Consider the following 19,079-nt stretch of genomic DNA (forward strand, 5'->3'; position numbering starts at 1 on the left):
TTTTTCTAGTGCCATGTAATTATCATTTAGCATAAACTCTGACACTTAATAAATGTTTGTAAATAAGTGAATAAATGATAAGTGATAAATTTTATAGAATGTCTTTCAAGGGCTCTCTTTCAAAATCATTTTTTGCTAGATCTTACCTTCTACTTTAACCTTCTCCATTGAAAGGGCTGATAAAGCTGAAGTGCATCTCCTCACAGCTTTGAAGGTTGTGTATTTTTCTCTTATCTGTTGCTTTCCTGTATTCTGGAATTAGTACAAATGCTAAGAATCAAAAGAGAGCAGAACCTCTGGTGACTGAAAGGGCAATTCAAAGGCAAGTTTGCATGTTTTGTTCCTTGAACTAAATATCTGGAACTACCGATTGCCACATTTTTCTTCTGTTGTAAAAACTGAATCAATTGAAGGTACTACCTGTAAGAGACAAGCTCTATAGCATAATGAATGTTAAGTGTCCTCTTGAGTGTAGCATTTTAATTTGTTATAATTATAATAATGTCTATTTATTTGAAAACTTTGGAAATAATTCTAGTTTATTAAACAAATTGAGAAACAGAGTAGTTGTTATGTTTCATATTGAGGTCAGCTTGCTTGTGGATATGCCAAGAAGTTCTCACAAGCAATGGAGCCAGTTTTCTAGGCATGACTGATAGGTGCCATGTTCTAAAATAGCTGAATGTGCTTGTTTCTACTCACGCTCTGATTTCTCTAGAACTATGCGGCAGTATTGGGGTTGTGAGGTAAAAAACTGACAAGAACTCAACTGGAAGAAATTGGAAATAATTTATGAAAATATATTAATCAGAGAGGAGACACAATAGACTCAATAGCAGGCCATTAGCCAAGTGTATAAATTTTTAAGAACTTTTCCTTTACTTGAAAGAGGTGTGTGTGTCTGTGTGTGTGTGCACACTTTGTACCCTAAATATATTTGCATAAAACAGATCCAAGTAAAAGATCGATTTCTGGGCCGTTACAGACCAAAATAATCTTTTTGTCAACTGCAATTGGATATATATTAGTGAAATGATGCATTAGGATCCTATAATCTGTTTAGATATCATATGCACTCTTAATAGTAGCCTGAAATAGAAATTAAATATTACTTTAAAAAAGAGCTTGGCATTGCACTCTGTTTCATTTTTCTCATCTCTTTCTTTGTTTTTATCCTACTAATACAGCACTGTAGTTTTAGAACCAAACATGTACTCTGCAGCTAGAGAATTAGAATTACTAGTAGCTTCAACTTAGAAAGAGGCAGTAACTGCATAATATATTCAAATAGTAGCAAATGTAAGAATAATTGATATAAATAATCATACGGATATCTACAGGTCAGTCTGAAGATACACAATACATAATATTTTTAAGGAAAATAACTTTAACCACTTTCACCTAAAATTCTCAGCAGCCAGATCAGAAACGAGGTTCTGCTATACAAATGTTATTTAAAAGTACATGTGGGTAGCTCCCCATTTCCTAGCCCATCTCTGATCAAGGGAAATTAGCAATTACATATGCCAGAGTTAAGCTCAAATATGATTTCTGCTCTTCCTCTGCAAATTGTTCAACAAGAGACTGGAAGTACCATGAAAAAAGAAAAAGAGAAAGAAATGTTCTTATGATCCACAATATACTTCTTCTCACAGCAAATCTAACCACAGCTAGGAAAGAACAGCAAAAGCAAACAAATGAAACACTAATTGGAAAATCACTTTCCCTCCGTGTCCACCCCCAGGTGCTAACAAGCAGGGGACAAACCAGAAGGACAGCCAGTAGGTGAGGAGAGGCCATGGAATACCCACCAACAAGATAATCATCGCTGGAATAATAGGGAAGTGTCTGAATGTAGGTATGTGCACTGAAGACTTCTGCGCACTCTCGCAATCCATTATCTGGCTTTCCCTACTTTTATCCGTGTTATATGCCTACCATCTCATCACTCACAGCCACTTAGAACCCCCCTGGTGGCCCTCCAGCAGGAGGTCTTTCTCCTCTCTTGAGCTTTTAAAACACTGTACAAAATCACTTTAAACTGCCTCCTGCTATACCCTCAGTGTTCCCCGTATAGAAAACTTCCTCATCACTGAAATGGATTCTTTTGTTAAAGTTTTTTTTATTTATTTTCTTATGTGTGTGTCATTTTGTGTGTGTGTGTTTTTGTCAAGCTGCAGTTATCATGAAATGGATTATTTCCTAAATGCAGAGATCCTTTGTCTTTGCTGTCCCTATTGTCTGAAATATCTTTCCCAACTACTCTTTGATGGTTTTAGGTCTGTTTACTGTTAAAGGCCAAAGTCAAGGTCCACCTACAAACCAACAATCTTGCTGATTTCCTCATCCCCATTATTTCCTTTCTTCCAAACTTCTGTAGAACTTGTCATATGCCTCCTCTGACATTTGACAAGTTCTACCGTGCTTTTCATCCATATGTGAATATATCCTGTGTCCTTGGTGTAACAACTGTTTCTTTCTGGAAAAGACGGGATCTGTTGTGTTGCGGTATAACAGAATCCAAGAAGAGGGAAAACAAGCAAGTCACGAGCTGCTGTGACCGGGTGAGGCAGCGCAGGGGAATAACTCAAAGCATAGACTCTGGAGCTAGACTGCCTGCGTTTGAGATCCCGCTCAGCAAATTACTAGCTGGGTGATCTTGGCAAGGGTTTTTGTTAAAAACTGTTTATGCCTTAATATCTCTAAAATATGGATAATAACACTATGCATCTCATTGGGTTATGATTAAATGAGTTGATTAGAAAAGTGTCTAACACATAGTAAACACTCAAAATTATTACCTACTTACTACTGTGTCTACAGTAACATTCCATCTGAATTAATTTTCTCCATAATGCTATAAAATATATGCCATTGATCCCATTCTCAAAACAGGAACACTATGTCCCTGCCTAAAAATACTAAAGGAAGCAAAATCAGAACTAAAGTGTCTGGTCTTAAACCCTAGGCTGTATCATTTTGAACATTGCCTCACACACATGTACACAGTGACCAGTTGCTATTGATAACAATAGAATTTATTCTTCTCCAGCCATGCATGGTTGCATGTGCCTGTAGTCCCAGCTGCTCAGGAGACTGAGGCAGGAGAAAGACCTGAGCCCAGGTGTTTGAGGCCGCAGTGAGCTGTGATCGCATTGCTACACTTCAGTGTGGGTGACAGAGCAATATTCTATCTCAAGAAGAAAAAAAATATTCTCTTCTGTTCTTACAGTTTTAAACTAAAGTATGCTGAGATTTCACTGATTTGTATTTAAAAATATTCAGAAGATGAAATGGTTTCACTTAACTGTAAATACCTTTTTTTTTAGTGGACTAATTCAAATGGGATGGAATCATTACTACTTTTTTTTTTGGTCTCAGAGGCTAAAATGCCACTCAGTAAGTATTTATGTTCAGAGGCATTGAGTGAAAAGGAGGGAGAAAAACCAAATGGTCATTCCTACCCTAGGGTATTTTAAATCTAGGTGACTCAGTAATGGAAACACTGCAGAAACACTGAACTCTCATTCCTAGGTTCACTATGAGATTTGTCCTTTTACTGTCTCTCCCTCACCCTGTGTAATAGTGCAGGTTGGATACAGTATCATTGTCTACAAAAAAATAACATTTTGGGATTTGGTGGAATATGCCATTTAAAAGTAAACTATACAATTTTTATGAAGTAGTTTTAAAATTACTTTATTCTATTTGAAATTATTTTGGAGAATTTACAAAGACCTTGGTTAAATGGAGCATGCCAGCCACTCTTGGAATCTCTTTATTGTCTAGAAAATCATTAAGTCTTGTTCTTGTCACTTGCAAAATTCCTTGGCTGCTGCTATTTCTTTGTGCATCTGAAATACTGAGCACTGTGCCTGGACGTGGCAGATGACTGATAAATCCTTAGATGACTGGTAAATATTTTACCACCCTACTGATGCATTAAGTGTGCCATGCCCTCCAGCCCAACACCAAATTCCAGAGTAGCTTCATAGACTCTCAGTAGACCTAAGGAAACTACCTTTAGGTAAAGCATGACCAAGAGTAGGGATTAGAAGGATGAGCAGTTTTGATCACTTAAACTTATTCTAGGTTTTGTACCTTATTATCTTTATTTATTATTTTTTAAATTTTTTTAGAGACAAGGTCTTGCTGTGTTACCCAGGTGGATCTTGAACTCCTGTCCTCAAGGGATCTTCCTGCTCAGCCTTCTGAGTAGCAGGATCATAGGCAGGAGCCAGCATGCCTGGCTTCGGCATTTAACTTTACACACAAATAACTCTATGAAGTAGGCATTATTGTCGCCATTTACCAAGGAGGAAGCTAAAATCCAGAGAGTTTAACTAATATATTTAAAAATCACACAGCTGGTGAGAAAGAATTTCTGGTGCAAGTCTAGTCCAAAGACCAAACAAATGATGTAGCAGTCATGGGGGTGAAGTAAGTGCTAGATTTAGCGTCCTGAGGCAGGTGCTGTGTTCTAATGCTGATGTCAAGTTGCCTCAGGCATATTATGGAACTTCCTCATGCCTCAGTTTTCTCATCTCACATGACATTACTATGAAGATCAAGATATTTTATTTGTGATATAGCTTTGAAATGATCAAAGGTACTATAAACATTAATTATAGTTATAAGTTTGGTAAATATAAACATTGGCACAATTAAAACATTCCCAAAGGATTTCAAAACCCTGGCAGGCTATGGGGAGGAGGTGGAAGTAACAAGAGAAACAAAGACCAAAGATGTAGAAATCCCATGCCTGTGCAGAGATTCTGGGAGCAAATCTAGACAAGACTGCCCCTAGTGGTCTATCACTGATGCTGACCCAATGCTACGTAGTTCTCAGTTACTAAGCGGCAATTACCCTTATAATATGTTAGATCATGTATTAAAATGTAGGTATAATGGCCATAAGCACTAAACTAAGGACTGGACATAGGACAAAACATTAAACATCAGAACTGTTGCATATGGAGCCCTGTACCTTGTATAAAGAATGGTTGTATGGCAAGCTTTTCATTTGGAGCGTTAAGAGTAATACTATCCATCTATACATGGTTTTAAAAGTACATCTGCACCTCCCAGTGTCCCTGAAACACCCCAGGTACCTCAATGGGATACAGCCTGGTGCTTCTTGGAACAATCTCTTTAACAGTTTTTCAAAGGAATTAATGACACTTCAAGTTATGGCTGATCACTGGTTTTGACCTTGTAGATGTTGAAGGGAAGTAAATGTATTTGATGAGTTATTAAGCACATGCTTCAGTTATTATGATAGTAAAAACAGCTCAGTCTTATAAAACTGTGAGGTGCTTTCTGTTTCTTAGCACTTAATTGCATTCCTACTGAGTTTAGATAATGTCATTAATCTCAGCATGTGACACAGTATATTTATTTAATTAAGAAAGTTACCCACATTTCTTTCTATTCTTTTGTTTACACTTATGTAAGCTTACTTCAGAATTACTTACTAGATTTTTTTAAGAATTGTATTTTAACCCAAATGAGAACAGGCAACTTAACTGATACTTTAGATGATATTTTAGAAGTCAAAAAGAAGTTAAGAAATCAGTTTTAGATGTCCTTTGTCAAAGCCTTCCTAGAGGAGGCCTTTGCTTCCAAGATATACTGCTGAGATGGAGAATCTATGATCAATTGCTCAATTTCATCTGGCCAATTTCAACTGTCAAGTATTACTAAAAATATAGGCCTATGACAATAACACATTGGACTTTTTTCATAGCCTCCTTAGTATTTGCAGTTTATCATTATTGTTAATTATTAAGCATTTTGTTGGCAGAATGGGTTGCCAGAATAATGATCACAGTCACACCACAACAAACGGCTAATTCGGGGGTACAGTTCTCAGTTACAAAGGTATTTCATAAACTGTAAGTCACTATACCAATATTATTTATAGGAATAATTTTTATAAGACCAAATTATGTTTTTCTGCAAGATAATGAAGCATAATAGAGAAAAAAAATCCTACATATTTTACTTTAAAAGTATTCATGAGCATGCGTTCTTCAATACATAACAGGATGTCTGTAAGAATTATGAGAATTGTAATAATATCTGCTCTTAATAAAGTACCTGCTCTATGCCAGACACTTTAAAATAGATCATTCTTAGTCTTCAGAACATTACTGCAAGAAGATTTTGTTATCTTCTTATACAGCTGAGAAAACTGAAGCTGTGATAGGTTAATAAGTAGATTGGTAAACTAAAAAATGGTAGAGCTACAATTCAAACCCAGATCTTTTAGACTCCTCTGCCCATGCACTTTAACTATAAGAGAGCTAGGAGGTAAGGAGTGTAAAAGAAAAACTCTCAAACAGAAACAATGATCGATTAATTAATTAATTAGTTAATTGATAGTAGCTACCATTTATTAACATGCCAGGTACTAGGTTAAGTGCCTTAGGGACCTTAAGTCTATTATCCTAGTAAACAGCTCAACAGGGTTCATTCATCTCATATTTTTCAAATAAATTAGAAATTAATATTCTTATTTGCCTTATGAGAAGTTTAAGGTTCAAAGACATTAAGTAACTGACACAAGATGACACACCTAGTGAAGAGCAGATTTAAGTTACCAATTCAGGTCTTGTCAAGTTCTAAAAATCCATATTCTTTCTATTAAAGAATACTATATGCTAAAACATATGTCCTAGTTATACAGTAAAGACTCTGGAGTACTATGTAATTACCTTTTTTTCTTTTAACATATTCTTCGGATTATTTCAGTTTATTTAAAACTTACTGAGCTTTATGATATTAAAGAACTTTCAGATAGTTAGTATTAGTTCGACGAATATTTACTAGTTTGTGTTTATTCTAATGCTGTCCATGCTTCCCGAGTCAGATTGTTACATTATAAATCTCATGTGCTCAGCTTGTATTTCATAGTCTACACTTTCACTAAGAACTTAAAAATGAAAGAGAATGTATTAAACTCAGGAAAACTGCCTCATATATGTAAATTGCTGCTCTGAAATACCACAAGTTACAAACGCAACTGAACAGTTTTCATCCTAATCATATAACATGCCTAGAACAGCACTTTGCATTCACTCATTAAACAAGTGTCCACTGATAGCCAACCATTTTTATAACGTTGTGCTGGGGACATTGGCAGATAATAATTCAAAACCCCCTGCCTTCAAAGAACTTTACAAATTAATTAGGGAGAAAAGGCAGGGTAACCGTTAAGTAACAAAAGCCAAAATTACATAATATTGCAACTGTGAAATAAATCATGCTTAAAAAAAAAGAGTGAAAGTGTTCCAACTTCATGGCTGGAGGTGCTGACTATGGGTTGAAGTGGTCAAAAGGACTCCAGGAAGGAAGGTAACAATCAGCAGAGAGGATGGACAGCACTGACCAGGCAGATGTATGTGGTGGAGGTGGCCAAGAAGCAAATTCATTTGTTGTTCTGAAGGTTTGTGCAGGGGAACTGGAGAAGACTGGAAAAGGAGGTGAGGCCAGACAGCCAAAGGCTTTGATTTTAGCTAAAGACTCAGGCCTTTGGCCTCCAGGTGACTGGGAGTCATTGTACATTTTTGAGCAGGGAGTGACATCATTAAAGTAGTGCTTTAAAAAAGATTAATCTGGTAGGACTAGGCAGGATGGATTGGTGGAGAAAGAACAGGAGCAAAGAAACTACTGCAATAATTCAGGTATAAGGTGATGAGGTTCTGGGCAGATGTGACAATAGGAACAGAAGGAAAGAAATAAATGTAAGAGATAGTTCAAAGGAAGACATGACAGAAGGTGATGACTAGATGTGGGAGGAGAACAGACAAAATACACTAGTTTTAAATCCTATTTGGAAACTTTTATAGTTTACAAAGTATATAGAGTTCATGAGACATTATAGATAATATTCCTGGTCTGAGATACCATTGGATCCAAGGAAGATGTTGCTTTTACTCGATGTAGCATTTCTTTTAGCAAAATCTAAAGGCAACTGCTGCATTTTAAGAGATAATAAATTCTATTATAAAAATTACTGAGAGAATAATTTTATCTTTATGTCACAATAACAATAGTAATAACTGCAGTTACAGAATGTCAGTGCAATTAGATGAAAATTCAGCTAAACAATGATGTTTCATTTACCTCCAAAATTCTATTTTATTAATTTAGCTGTTGTTATATTTTCTACCAAATTGACTTTTTAAAATTGTGAATTGATTAAGTCTAGATTGGATTATTTTCACAAATATGTTAATATTATTTTCCAGTAACTTGGGGGTTTTTGTATCTTCATTGTAGGAATAATTCTACTGTCTTCGAAATGTCTTTGTATAATAATTATCTTACTTTCCAGATGGAAAAATGGAGCCATAGAGAAAGTGATTTAATGATTTATCCAAAGTAGTGTGAGAGGTCAAGAATCTCTTCCTATGGGTCCAGTGGGCTATATTAATAGATAAAAAAGATTAGAAAGCAAGAAATATTATTTTTGATTGCTTATACTTAATGAAAATATTGAGTGCCAGGCAATGCAACCTTCTTCCCTGACACACACACACACACCATTGCATTACTATGATATATATATTAGTTACTTCAGAAAGCAAGTGTCATTTTAGAATTACTTACATTCTGTTTTTAATGCATCAAGTAAAACATATTGTGGCTTCTAATATTAATTCATTCTCCACTTAGCATTGTTAAAAATATTTATGATCTAGTGTAGAGCAAAACATATTGTTATCCATTTTCCCCGGCTTTGATATAAAAGCATTCTTCAGTTGCTTCCTAAGGAGAAATGTTGTCAAAGTTTGATGGTAATTTATGTTGTCAGTCCATTAAGTTGATTTTATGGCAGCCAACACAACTATTGTCCATTTATGAGAAACCCGAGGACCACTCTAGGTCTCCACGAAGGCCGTTTGATACCTGCCCTCTCATATGGCTGACCTTGAGGGGAGTTGAGTTTGGTAATTTATGGCAAATACCATCTAGGAAGTCCCATTTGCAAGATTCACTGTCATTTAGTGCTAAATGATCATTGCTGAGTCCAGAGACAATCTGAGCTCCTGACAGAGCAATCCCATAAAAAATATTGCCTACCCACCCAGGTGTCCTTTCCAATTATCTGGAGTAGAAATTAATACTTTTAAAAGCTGCTAGTTTTTGAAAGGTTATTACAATTTATTCCAGCGGTTTCTTTTGCACATTATGATGAATTAGTTTATTACGCCATTATTTTCCATGTCAGCTTTTTAGAAGATTGAACCATAATGTTGAAACATTAGTGTGAATGGCAAACATACTATTTTACAGCTGAGTAATATATTTCTTTGAGAAAAATGTGCTTAGTTTTTAATAACAGGTAATTTTATGTTTATGTTCCCTAATGCTGTTGTCAGATATTATTTATTTCTTTTTGGTAAGAACTAGAGAACTTTCTTTTAAAATGTTAATGGTGCATTAGACATATTTTAGAGTCATAGTAAGAATATATTACTGAAAAATAAAAAATATAAATTGTAAGTGTTTTTCCCTGAAAGCTAATATCTTCTAAGGTTTTCTTGACACTGATTTAATATATGCTTACTTCCATGGAGAATCATACTTCTGTCTCAATATTTTCTCTAAATGTAGTTGGAGGAGAAGGAATCTAATTCATTTTTCTGAGATATCAAGTTTTTCTTTAATGAAACTTCTTTATCTTAAATGACTGGCTTCATATGTCATTTGGAAGTATTTTGTAAGATAATATAAATTAATTAGGACTTTGATAGAGATGTTTTTTGGTCATTCTCCATTGAAGTAGGATACTGGGAAAGTATTAGTAATTTCCTATTTAGCCAAGTATTAAAAATAATCATTGTGTTAACAAAGATTGATTAGAAGTATTCTAAAGAGTACCCTATATAGTATCTTCCTTCCTATAACAAATGCATGCCTATTGCATGCCAGGCATCATACAACTGTGTGAAGCTGAGACACATCCGTAACAACATTCTAGAAATGCAATCTTTCTATTCCCATTACAATTACTTTTATCCTTACAGTATTTAAAAATGTAATGCAGCTTTAAAAAATTCTGAATCTTGTGTAAACTGAGCATGTAAGCAAATTCAGTAACACTTCAGAAGTTTTACATTTGCTACCTCCAATCCAACAAGTACTTGCCAAAGGAAATACTGATTTTTGTTTTCCCATCAAACACATTTGTTTCTTTAGCAAATGTTTGCAATATTGAAGTATTTGTTTGTATTGATATGACTGGAACAAATATTAGTTTTAGCAGAATTAAGATTCAAAGCATTTCATAAATTTTTCCCATTGTGCCAGAAAAAAAAATTTGATCATGAGTTCTCAGGTTTCTTTTCTAATGTTTATTGAAATCTAGCATATATACAGAGAAATGTATACATTGTAAGTATATAGCTCCCTGGATTTTCACAAGGTGAGCCCACCTGTGTAACTAGAATTTGTATCAAGAAACAGAAATCACCAGTATCCAACAAACACTTCTGTGTCCCCTTCCAGTTGTCACCTTCCAGCCCTGATAACCAATCTCCTGACTCATGACACTACAGATTAGATTATCCTGTTTTTATGAACTCAATATAAACAGTCATAGCTTTTGATTGGGATAATGTTTTTGGCATTTATTTACTTGGTTGTATGTACTTATACTTTGTTCCCATTGCTGCATGGTATATTCCATTGTTTAAATGTATTTTACTTACCCAGCCTACTATTGATGATCACTATCTTGATTCTAGTTTGGGGTTATTGCAAAAAACATGCTACTGTGAGCATTATTATATATGTCTTTTGGCAAAATATGAAGGCATGTCTGTTGGGTCTCTTCTGAGAAGTGGAATAGATGGGCCACAGAATAGATAGAGGTTCAGCTTTCATAGATATGGCCAACCAGTTTTCATGAGTACTGGTAGTCTAGCAGTTACTATTTTCCTTTGGACTTCAGGCTTAAACACAACTGGGAAGAACTGGACAAATAATTTCTAGGTTTCTCTCAGGCCTAGAATTCTGTAATTCAGTACTTGTTTACAGTGGAGAGCACTGGCATAGATTTCAACAAAAGGTAGATAATGAGAATCTGCCATTTGGTTTTCTACTGTATTTCTCTATCTGCATTTGCATCTGGATTTGACTTATTAATAAACCTGAGAAGTCACATTTTATATAAATAAATGAAACTGCAGTATTGAATGCAGAAGAGCTGGAAATTTTTTTGATTTCATATGCTTTCCTATAATACAGAAACTTTTTTTGTTAAGCTGGTGGTAATAACTAGCTAAATGCAATTTCTTCTCTTCGGGGTTCCTAGTTATTCTCACTGAAGCAGAGCAGGAATTGTATGTATGCATCCTTTGTGGTATTTTGCAAAGAAGAAGTCCTCAATACATTTTGGTTGAACGTATTTATCTACCTTGTCAAATGGTTTTTTATGGGCTTTGGGGATTGCATAGAATCCTAGCTCTGCCAACTGACTTTTGCCAAATGCTTTATCTCCCTTAATCTCATTTTATATGTTATATGGAGAAAATAATAGTCCCTGCCTCCCAGATCACTGTGAGAACAAAATGACATAGCACACATGATGCACTTCACACATGTTAATAATAATAAAGTCTACACATGATAAATAGTAAGTGTTGGGTGGTGTTATAATTGATTTTCAATTTTAAGGTGAGTAGTCTTTCAACCTCTGCCTAAGATACTAAAGATTCTGCTGCTCAGAATTTATGGATAGACAGACATGCTATACAATAACTAGAATTTGACAATTAGCTTTTATTATTTCTCTTATTAATATTTCCACAGATATTTATTGAGTACCTTCTACAAGCTGTGCACTATGTAAGACACAGGGATTCCCAAAAATAGTTTAGACACTATCCGCAGACATCCAAAACTGTCGAGGCTTGCAAGTCCATGGACAGTTATAGTGCCATGGGACCAGGCATGAAGGGAGGATCCAGACACTATGGGTTTGCACAGGGGAGGTGTTACTTCACTTCAGGAAGGTTTCCTGGAAGAAGTAACAGCTCCATTGATAGCTGACAGATGCAAAGGAATTAATCAGGTTAGGGAGGAGTAAGGAATGTACAGAAACAAGAATGCAACAGGCAGAAGAGGCAGCATTAGAGGACAGGAAGATTTCAAGAAAGCCTGGAGCTTAGAAGCCTAGGTATGCGAGGTGAGGTGGGGAGGAAAAGTGTCAGAAAGAAAGGGGTAATGCTAAAAAAGCGAGCATTAAGGTTTTATAAACTGGACCCTTGGACTCTGGGCTTTGTCCTGAGGTTAATTAGAAGCCACTGATGGTTTCATTATTTTTAAATTTGTAAATTAAGGTATGATTGGCAAATAAAAATTTTATATATTTATGGTCTGTGTAATATTTTGATATATGTATAGATTGTGAAATGATTAAATCAAGCTAATTAACATATCACCTCACATACTTATCATTTATTGTCATGAGAACATTTAAGATCTACTTTCTTAGCAATTTTTGAATATATAGTATACTATTATTAACCACAGTCACCATGCTGTGCAATAAATCTCCCAAACTTATTTCTCCTATCTAATTAAAACTTTGTACCATTTGACCAACATCTTTCAATTCTCCTGCAACTCCCAGCCCCTGGCAACAACCATTATACTCTCAGATAAGCCATTAAATGGATTTGAATTTGAGTGTCTTGATCATATTTGTATATTAGGAAGAACATCATTGGTACAAAGTAAAGAATGAATTGGAAGGTAATGAGACAGGAGGCAGGAAGACCAGTTAAGAGGCTGGGGCAGTAAACAGAGTGGAAGGTTACACTGGTCTGAATTCAGGTCTCAGCAGTGGGAACAGGGAGAAGAGGATGAGTAGAAAGTAGAAAGTATCTCACTTAGAAATCTAGGATGGCACCTGTAATCCCAGCCTGGACAATGGGGTGGATAGTCATGGTAGTCATGGGAGGAAAGGATGCCAAAGGAAGAGAAGGTGAAGGGTGGAAGACAATGCATTTCACTGGGGCATGTCAAGGTTGAAGTGCCTGTTATTATCTAAATGCAAAAGACATGTAAACGTTGAATAAATAGCTTTGAGTTCAGGTGAGAAAACTTTGATGAAGATGTCAATAACATGGTAATTCCAGCATCCTTGGACACAGGACAGGTTGCTTAAGCAGAGCTTGGAGTGAGAGGAGAAAGGCATAGAACAGAGCCCTGAGGAAAAGCCATATTTAAGACAATAAGTGGAAGAAGAGGAACCTCAAAGGACACTGAGAAGGAACAGCTACAGAGGTGGTAGGAAAATGTGAAGAGGTGGTTATCATGATGACCACTGAGATGAAATGTTTCTAGAAGAAGGGAATGAATGGTCAGCAGTGCCAGATGCTGCCAAGATGTGAAACAAGTTGGATATTGAGAAGTGTAACCACCAGATTTGCCAAAAAGAAGATCTGTGGAAACTCTGCTTAGAAGAGGCTGGCTTTGAGCAAACCAGGGTACAAATAATAACTGGAACCACAACTAAAAGTTGATGAAATTCCAGGTAAATGTGATTACTCAATACAATAGCTTAAATAACTGTATATTTAAGATAATTACACTACTCATTGTCTGTTAAATACGTATTTTTTAACTTAAGCACAACTACAAAATACATACCAATTTTGATCACAATAGGTTTTCCATCACTGTTTTGACATTTACCTTTGAATCATGCAAACATTCTTTAGAAAAATATGAATTTTAATGCGCTAAACCAATTGTTAGAAATTTGCCTCTTGGTGAACCTCAGCTGAGGATTCTGAAGAACTAGGAATGAGGTCAGGAAGAAAATTCTCTTTGGAGAAATTTCTTTTGGAGATTTTTTGTTAAGTTTGGAAAGAATAGGATGTGGATGCATAGTGTAGAAAAATTCCACACGGAAGGAAAGGTCCTGTCCTTGCATGTACATATATGCAGAGTCAAACTCAGAGAATAGACTCCTTGGAGAAAAAGTCAGTGATTCATTATTGTGAGTTAAGAAAGGACATACTATAAATCACAAGCAGAGAAACACAGTTCTGCTTTCTCTGCTCTGTTCCATGGTTGAAAATTAATTTTCCTCAGGATTTTTTTTCCTGGTGGCTGTTATTTACAGTGTCGTCCACCCAGACTAGCTTATTCATTCTGCAGGCAGTTCCTGTTGGTGCACCAAGGTAGAAGCCTAGCAAATTAGTTTAGGGTGTTGTAGGAACTCTGTGTGAAAGCACTGCTTCCATTTCAATCTGCAAATGTAGGATGTGTTTATTACCACATTTCCCACCAAGCCCAAGCCAGGTCAGTACGTGACATTTGTGTTTAGAAGAGATTCAAAGGGATAGGGTTTGGGTACATTTCCATTAAAAATATGTATATATGTCACTTAGGTGTATGATATAATGGGTCCCTTCATGAACTCTGCATCTTCACAGAGTGGTTTTGTTGCTTCACGGGTAGATGAGGTCAACAGTATAATTATATCTGTTTTATAGAAAGGGAAAGTTGGAATCTGAGAAATTAAGTAATTTGCCTAAGTACACATCTGGTAAGTAACAAGACCCAGATTCAAAACCAGATTTTTTTCACAACTGCCTGGTAAAACTAAAGAATTGTGTGCTTGTCTTTTTTCCTTTTCTTCTCTTTTTTCCAAGTTTTGAATAGAATCCATTGGCTTGATTAACAGAAGACTAATCTTTTTGTTTTCTAATTCTACCATGGACTTCACTTACTCTCTATTCTTTTTCTTCTTTCCTCTTTATTTACATCCTATTATTTATATCTCTGCAGGTCACTTAAAATTGGTATAGGGGATGAAGAAGATGACACTTTATTAAGTCACAAGATAATGTAGTCATTAACCAAATTTCGCGTCATAACAAAATATGACATATAAAAAGGAGAGTTAAACGCGTTAGCATTAACCATGAGATATATTGTTCTACAGATAATTAGCATAAATTGGTTCAACAAATACATCTCAAGCACCTCCTACTCTTAGGGTGCCTCTCCATGCTGGGTCAATGGCAGAGCACAGAATGCATAGCCTGCCTACCCAGAGCAGACATTCCAGCTGGGGGTGGGTGGTGAAGGGGAGGCAGAGAGTAAATGCATATGTAACCAGTGCAATCAGGAAAGATAAGACAAAGTCAAGTGGATAGAAGATGCCCAGAGAATGGGAGGAAAGAGGCTGCCTTCCTATGTATGGCAGTCAGGGAAGACTTATCAGTGAGATGACATTTGACACAGACCACAGGAAGCAAACTCTGCCCACATCTGCGTGAAGCTCATCCCAGGAAGGGGCAACATGACCAGAAAATGCCAGAGGCAGGAATTGCTACATATCTATGTGCCCCTAATTCCGCCTTCCCCCAAGCAAAGTGAGCAGATGAAGTGGGTGAGGGGAAGGGAGAATGGCAAGAGACTAAATCAGATGTGATGGGGGGGCAGTAGTCTGACTTGTACGGCCTGGTACAATCCCCTCAAGGATTTATTCAAATATAATAAGTCACAGTTACAATGAATATTGCTTTGATACATCTAATCCAAGTCTTTTTTTTTTTTTAATTTTAAAAACAATAGACATGGGGTCTTGCTATGTTGTTCAGGCTGGTTTCAAACCTCTGGGCTAAAGCAGTCCTCCTGCCTCAGCCTCCACAATGCTGGGATTACAGGTGTGAGCCACCACACTCAGTCTCAATCCAAGTTTTACCACCTTGTTTCTCTTTTGGGTTCCTTTTTCAGCTCTAAATAGTGCCCACTGGAGTATTATTGAGCAGGATCAGAAAATAAGCATGCTTTCACCCCCACCCTTCCCACTGAGGCAGGCAGCAATAATTGATCACAGATTCCTCCAGTCACACCGCAAAAAGTTGGAGCTGGCCAAGAAATGAACCATTCCAGACATAGCCTTGAATACTCAGACATCTCCTTTCCCTTCTTACCTCTCCTTCATTAATAGACTACAGTCCCAAGAGCCAAGCCTCCAGCATCTGGATCTGCCTTTGCTTCTGCCCACTTGTTTGAGACCCAGGAACTAAAACTTCCTGCAATCTCCTCTGCTCCCTAGGAAACCTCCTGTTGGCCCTGTGTACATGCAGTCCCCCTGCGTCCCCTAGATAACTCTTCCCTGCTCATCATTGTCCAGTTGAAGGGGCGCAAACAGTAATGAGCTAAAAGCAAAATAATCTTGACCTTTCTGCATCTTAGTTTCTTCATCTGCAAAATGGGCCTCAGCATGCCCAGCCTGCAGGATTGCTGTGAGTACTGACAGTAGCTATTAATAAGATGACTATAGCTGACACCGCAAGAGTCCTTGATCTCTTCAGAGGAAAAGAGAGGAGAAAAGAAGGCTCCAGGAACTTGAAACAGAAGAAACAGAGGTGAAAATTACTTACATTTTGTATTGGCCTCCTAGTTTCACTACACTGCCACTTCTAGCATACTTCACTGAGCACAGAGGAGCAAATGAATGAGATAAGACAGAAAATATGATAGTCCAGGACACAAATTTCATCTCTCCACCAATATGGTAGGATGGGAGTCTACCCCACTGAGAAAATAAATATGAAGATCAGTATGAAACAAATCTTGCCATGGAGAGAGGACAGGATTTTTCAGCAGGTGGGTGGAAAAAAGGAGTAGATCAGTGCAAATGTAGAAACAGATCATATATAAATTTAGGAAATATAATGGAATTCCAATAGAACAAGTAAATATTTCCACTTATACCTATTGTTATTTAATGGGGATTACTGGACATTATTCTGGACATAATTACTGGACATATTATTTAATGAGGATGACTGGAGGAGGGCTGACCCAGGTTTAGGACCTAGCACTCCAACACCACCATGGAACATACAAAAGGATATATCCCAGCTGTTGGTATATATTTAAAGAAGTTGGTATATATATTTAAGGAAGTCTAAACCAGGAGACAGAGCCCAGGATCCAAACGGCAGCACTGCCCATGTTAACACTACCATAGGCATCAGGCAGTAAAGGGATGTTTCAGTGAAAAAGTTAAATACTGCAACTGGGAATATTCAAGTAGATATGTAAAGTCTCAACCATTGGCTAGGGATCAGAGGCAAGACTTCAACTCCTTGTAGAGTCAAGAAGGATGTGAGGGCTGAGAGAAAGACTAGGACTAGCACAAAGCAAAATAAAGAGCGTGAAAATTATTAAGCAGATCCCCAAGCAGATTCAGTTAACAAAACTGGGAGCCAATAATTCAAGACAAGGAATATTTGTAATAACAGCTCAGGGCACAGGCCAAAGCATTGAGCAGCAAAGGCTTCATGGTGCTGAGCTGCCACCTCCCTCCCTGCTCAAGGGGCAGGCCACTTGGGATTGCGCCTACACTGGGAGGTTGGACCACAGAAAGAGAAAATGTGTCCAGGCGGAGAACTAAGCCAGCGCTGGCCCCTCTAACTTGACAACCTCCCAGCAAAATCCACTTTAGCCCTTGGACTTTCCTGAGCTGTAAGATGAAATTCTGAGAAGAAAGATGAGAAAAGTAAATCTGTAGAAAGTTGCCGGGAGGTTTCACAGTTCTCCTTCGTTATAAAAACCAGTTTCTGCTTAGCTTAGGTCATAACAGAATTATTTCTAATTACCTAAAATTTCACATCTAACTGGATTTCAGCAGGAAATGATACCCTCCAAAGCTTAAATTTCTGGAATCAAAAATGTTAAAAGTTAAGAATGTAGGAGTATTAATAATGAACTATTAACTATTAAGAGTTGTATGTGCAGCGTAGATGTGTACACTGAGAGAAGTGTGTGCTTGCAAGGATCAATTCTTTTTCTTTAAAAATAGAAAGTGCATGCTAATATTAAGAATAGAAACTGAAATTTATTTTGAATAAGTTAAAACATAAATTTGAAATTGTCAGCATATAATTAACCTAGCCACAAAGAATAGGAGATAAGATTATAGCTGAATGTATTAAACTAAAAATAATGACCTTAAAAACACTGGCACAAGAATTTATATTTTTCCATTTTAATTTATAGATTATGAAGTGTTGATATAATTTTCTACATTTTACATAATTTGGGAGTGTCTTATTTCAAAGAAGCTTTAAATATATTGGAATTTATTAGGCAACTGCTAACTCAGAAGCAAGTGGTTGTCCATCTATTGGCTTCCAGAGAGAGGTTGCACTGGTTCATTTAGGCAACTGGAATACCATTTACCAGAAAGCTAATCAACAAGATGGCTAGTTACATTTATGAGTATTTCTTTTAGAGGCATTTAGTTTCAATCCCACAGATGGTAGCTGCAGTCCATTAGTTTCTGAGCCAAGCTTTTCAGTGTCCTATTGTACTTAGCAAGATTGCTATTGCAGCAACACAATTATTCCAAATTCAGCGAGAGTCAGCGGGCCTAAAACAAAGCTATGCCATAACAATTTAATCCCAGCTCACCTTCCCCTTTGCTAGATAAACAATCAAACACCTGCTGAATTCAGTTCCATATAATGAGAACATCTGAGCAACAAAGATCAAAGAACACTGACATTTGATCTTAAAGTAGAACCCCATTATTAAAAACAGATTTTTATTACATGGTGTCGGATAGCTATTTTGCGGGTCAGATCATGCTGGGACAGAAAAACAATACCAAAAAATCCTAACTCAACATGATTAATTCGTAAGGCATGGGTCATTCCTTTGCCTCAGCATCAACATTTTTGAGTGCTTCATTCTATCGGAGTCAGCCGTCTTTTGAATGACTTGAAAAAGTTATTTAAAATTTACAGGGGCAAGCAAATATGTGCCTTTGGTTTTTTATTCGTGCTTTTAAAAAAGCCGTAAAAATTCAAGGTGAAAGGAGATTAAGGATGTTTATCTTTCTAGTTACACTAGAATTCCCACTTTCAAGAACAAGCAAAATAGTTCAAGCTTTGAAAATGTCCAAAACACAAGTTTTCTGATGTAATTCACATAAGACAACTGGATGATTCCTTCTGGGGCTTCTTTTCATAGTTGTAGTGAATGAATAAATATTAGCACAAATGAAAATGCTTTTTTTCAGGATTTTATTATAA

The 19,079-nt window shown here is 36.5% G+C and overlaps 1 protein-coding gene across 3 annotated transcripts in view; it reads left to right on the forward strand.

The window, feature by feature from the left end:
- HS3ST5 (heparan sulfate-glucosamine 3-sulfotransferase 5) overlaps window positions 1-19,079 on the forward strand; it is a 185,372-nt gene that overhangs the window by 70,308 nt on the left and 95,985 nt on the right. For 2 of the 3 annotated variants that reach the window (XM_012460402.2, XM_064360766.1), the window contains exon 2: window positions 1,745-1,858. The gene's annotated coding sequence lies outside the window, so the exon portion shown is untranslated. The remainder of the gene's footprint in view (window positions 1-1,744; window positions 1,859-19,079) is intronic. The other variant, XM_012460403.2, reaches the window with a different exon arrangement.

Source organism: Aotus nancymaae, unplaced genomic scaffold, assembly GCF_030222135.1.
Source record: "Aotus nancymaae isolate 86718 unplaced genomic scaffold, 86718_ANA_hifiasm-v0.15.2.pri h1tg000040l, whole genome shotgun sequence".
Taxonomy (NCBI): domain Eukaryota; kingdom Metazoa; phylum Chordata; class Mammalia; order Primates; family Aotidae; genus Aotus; species Aotus nancymaae.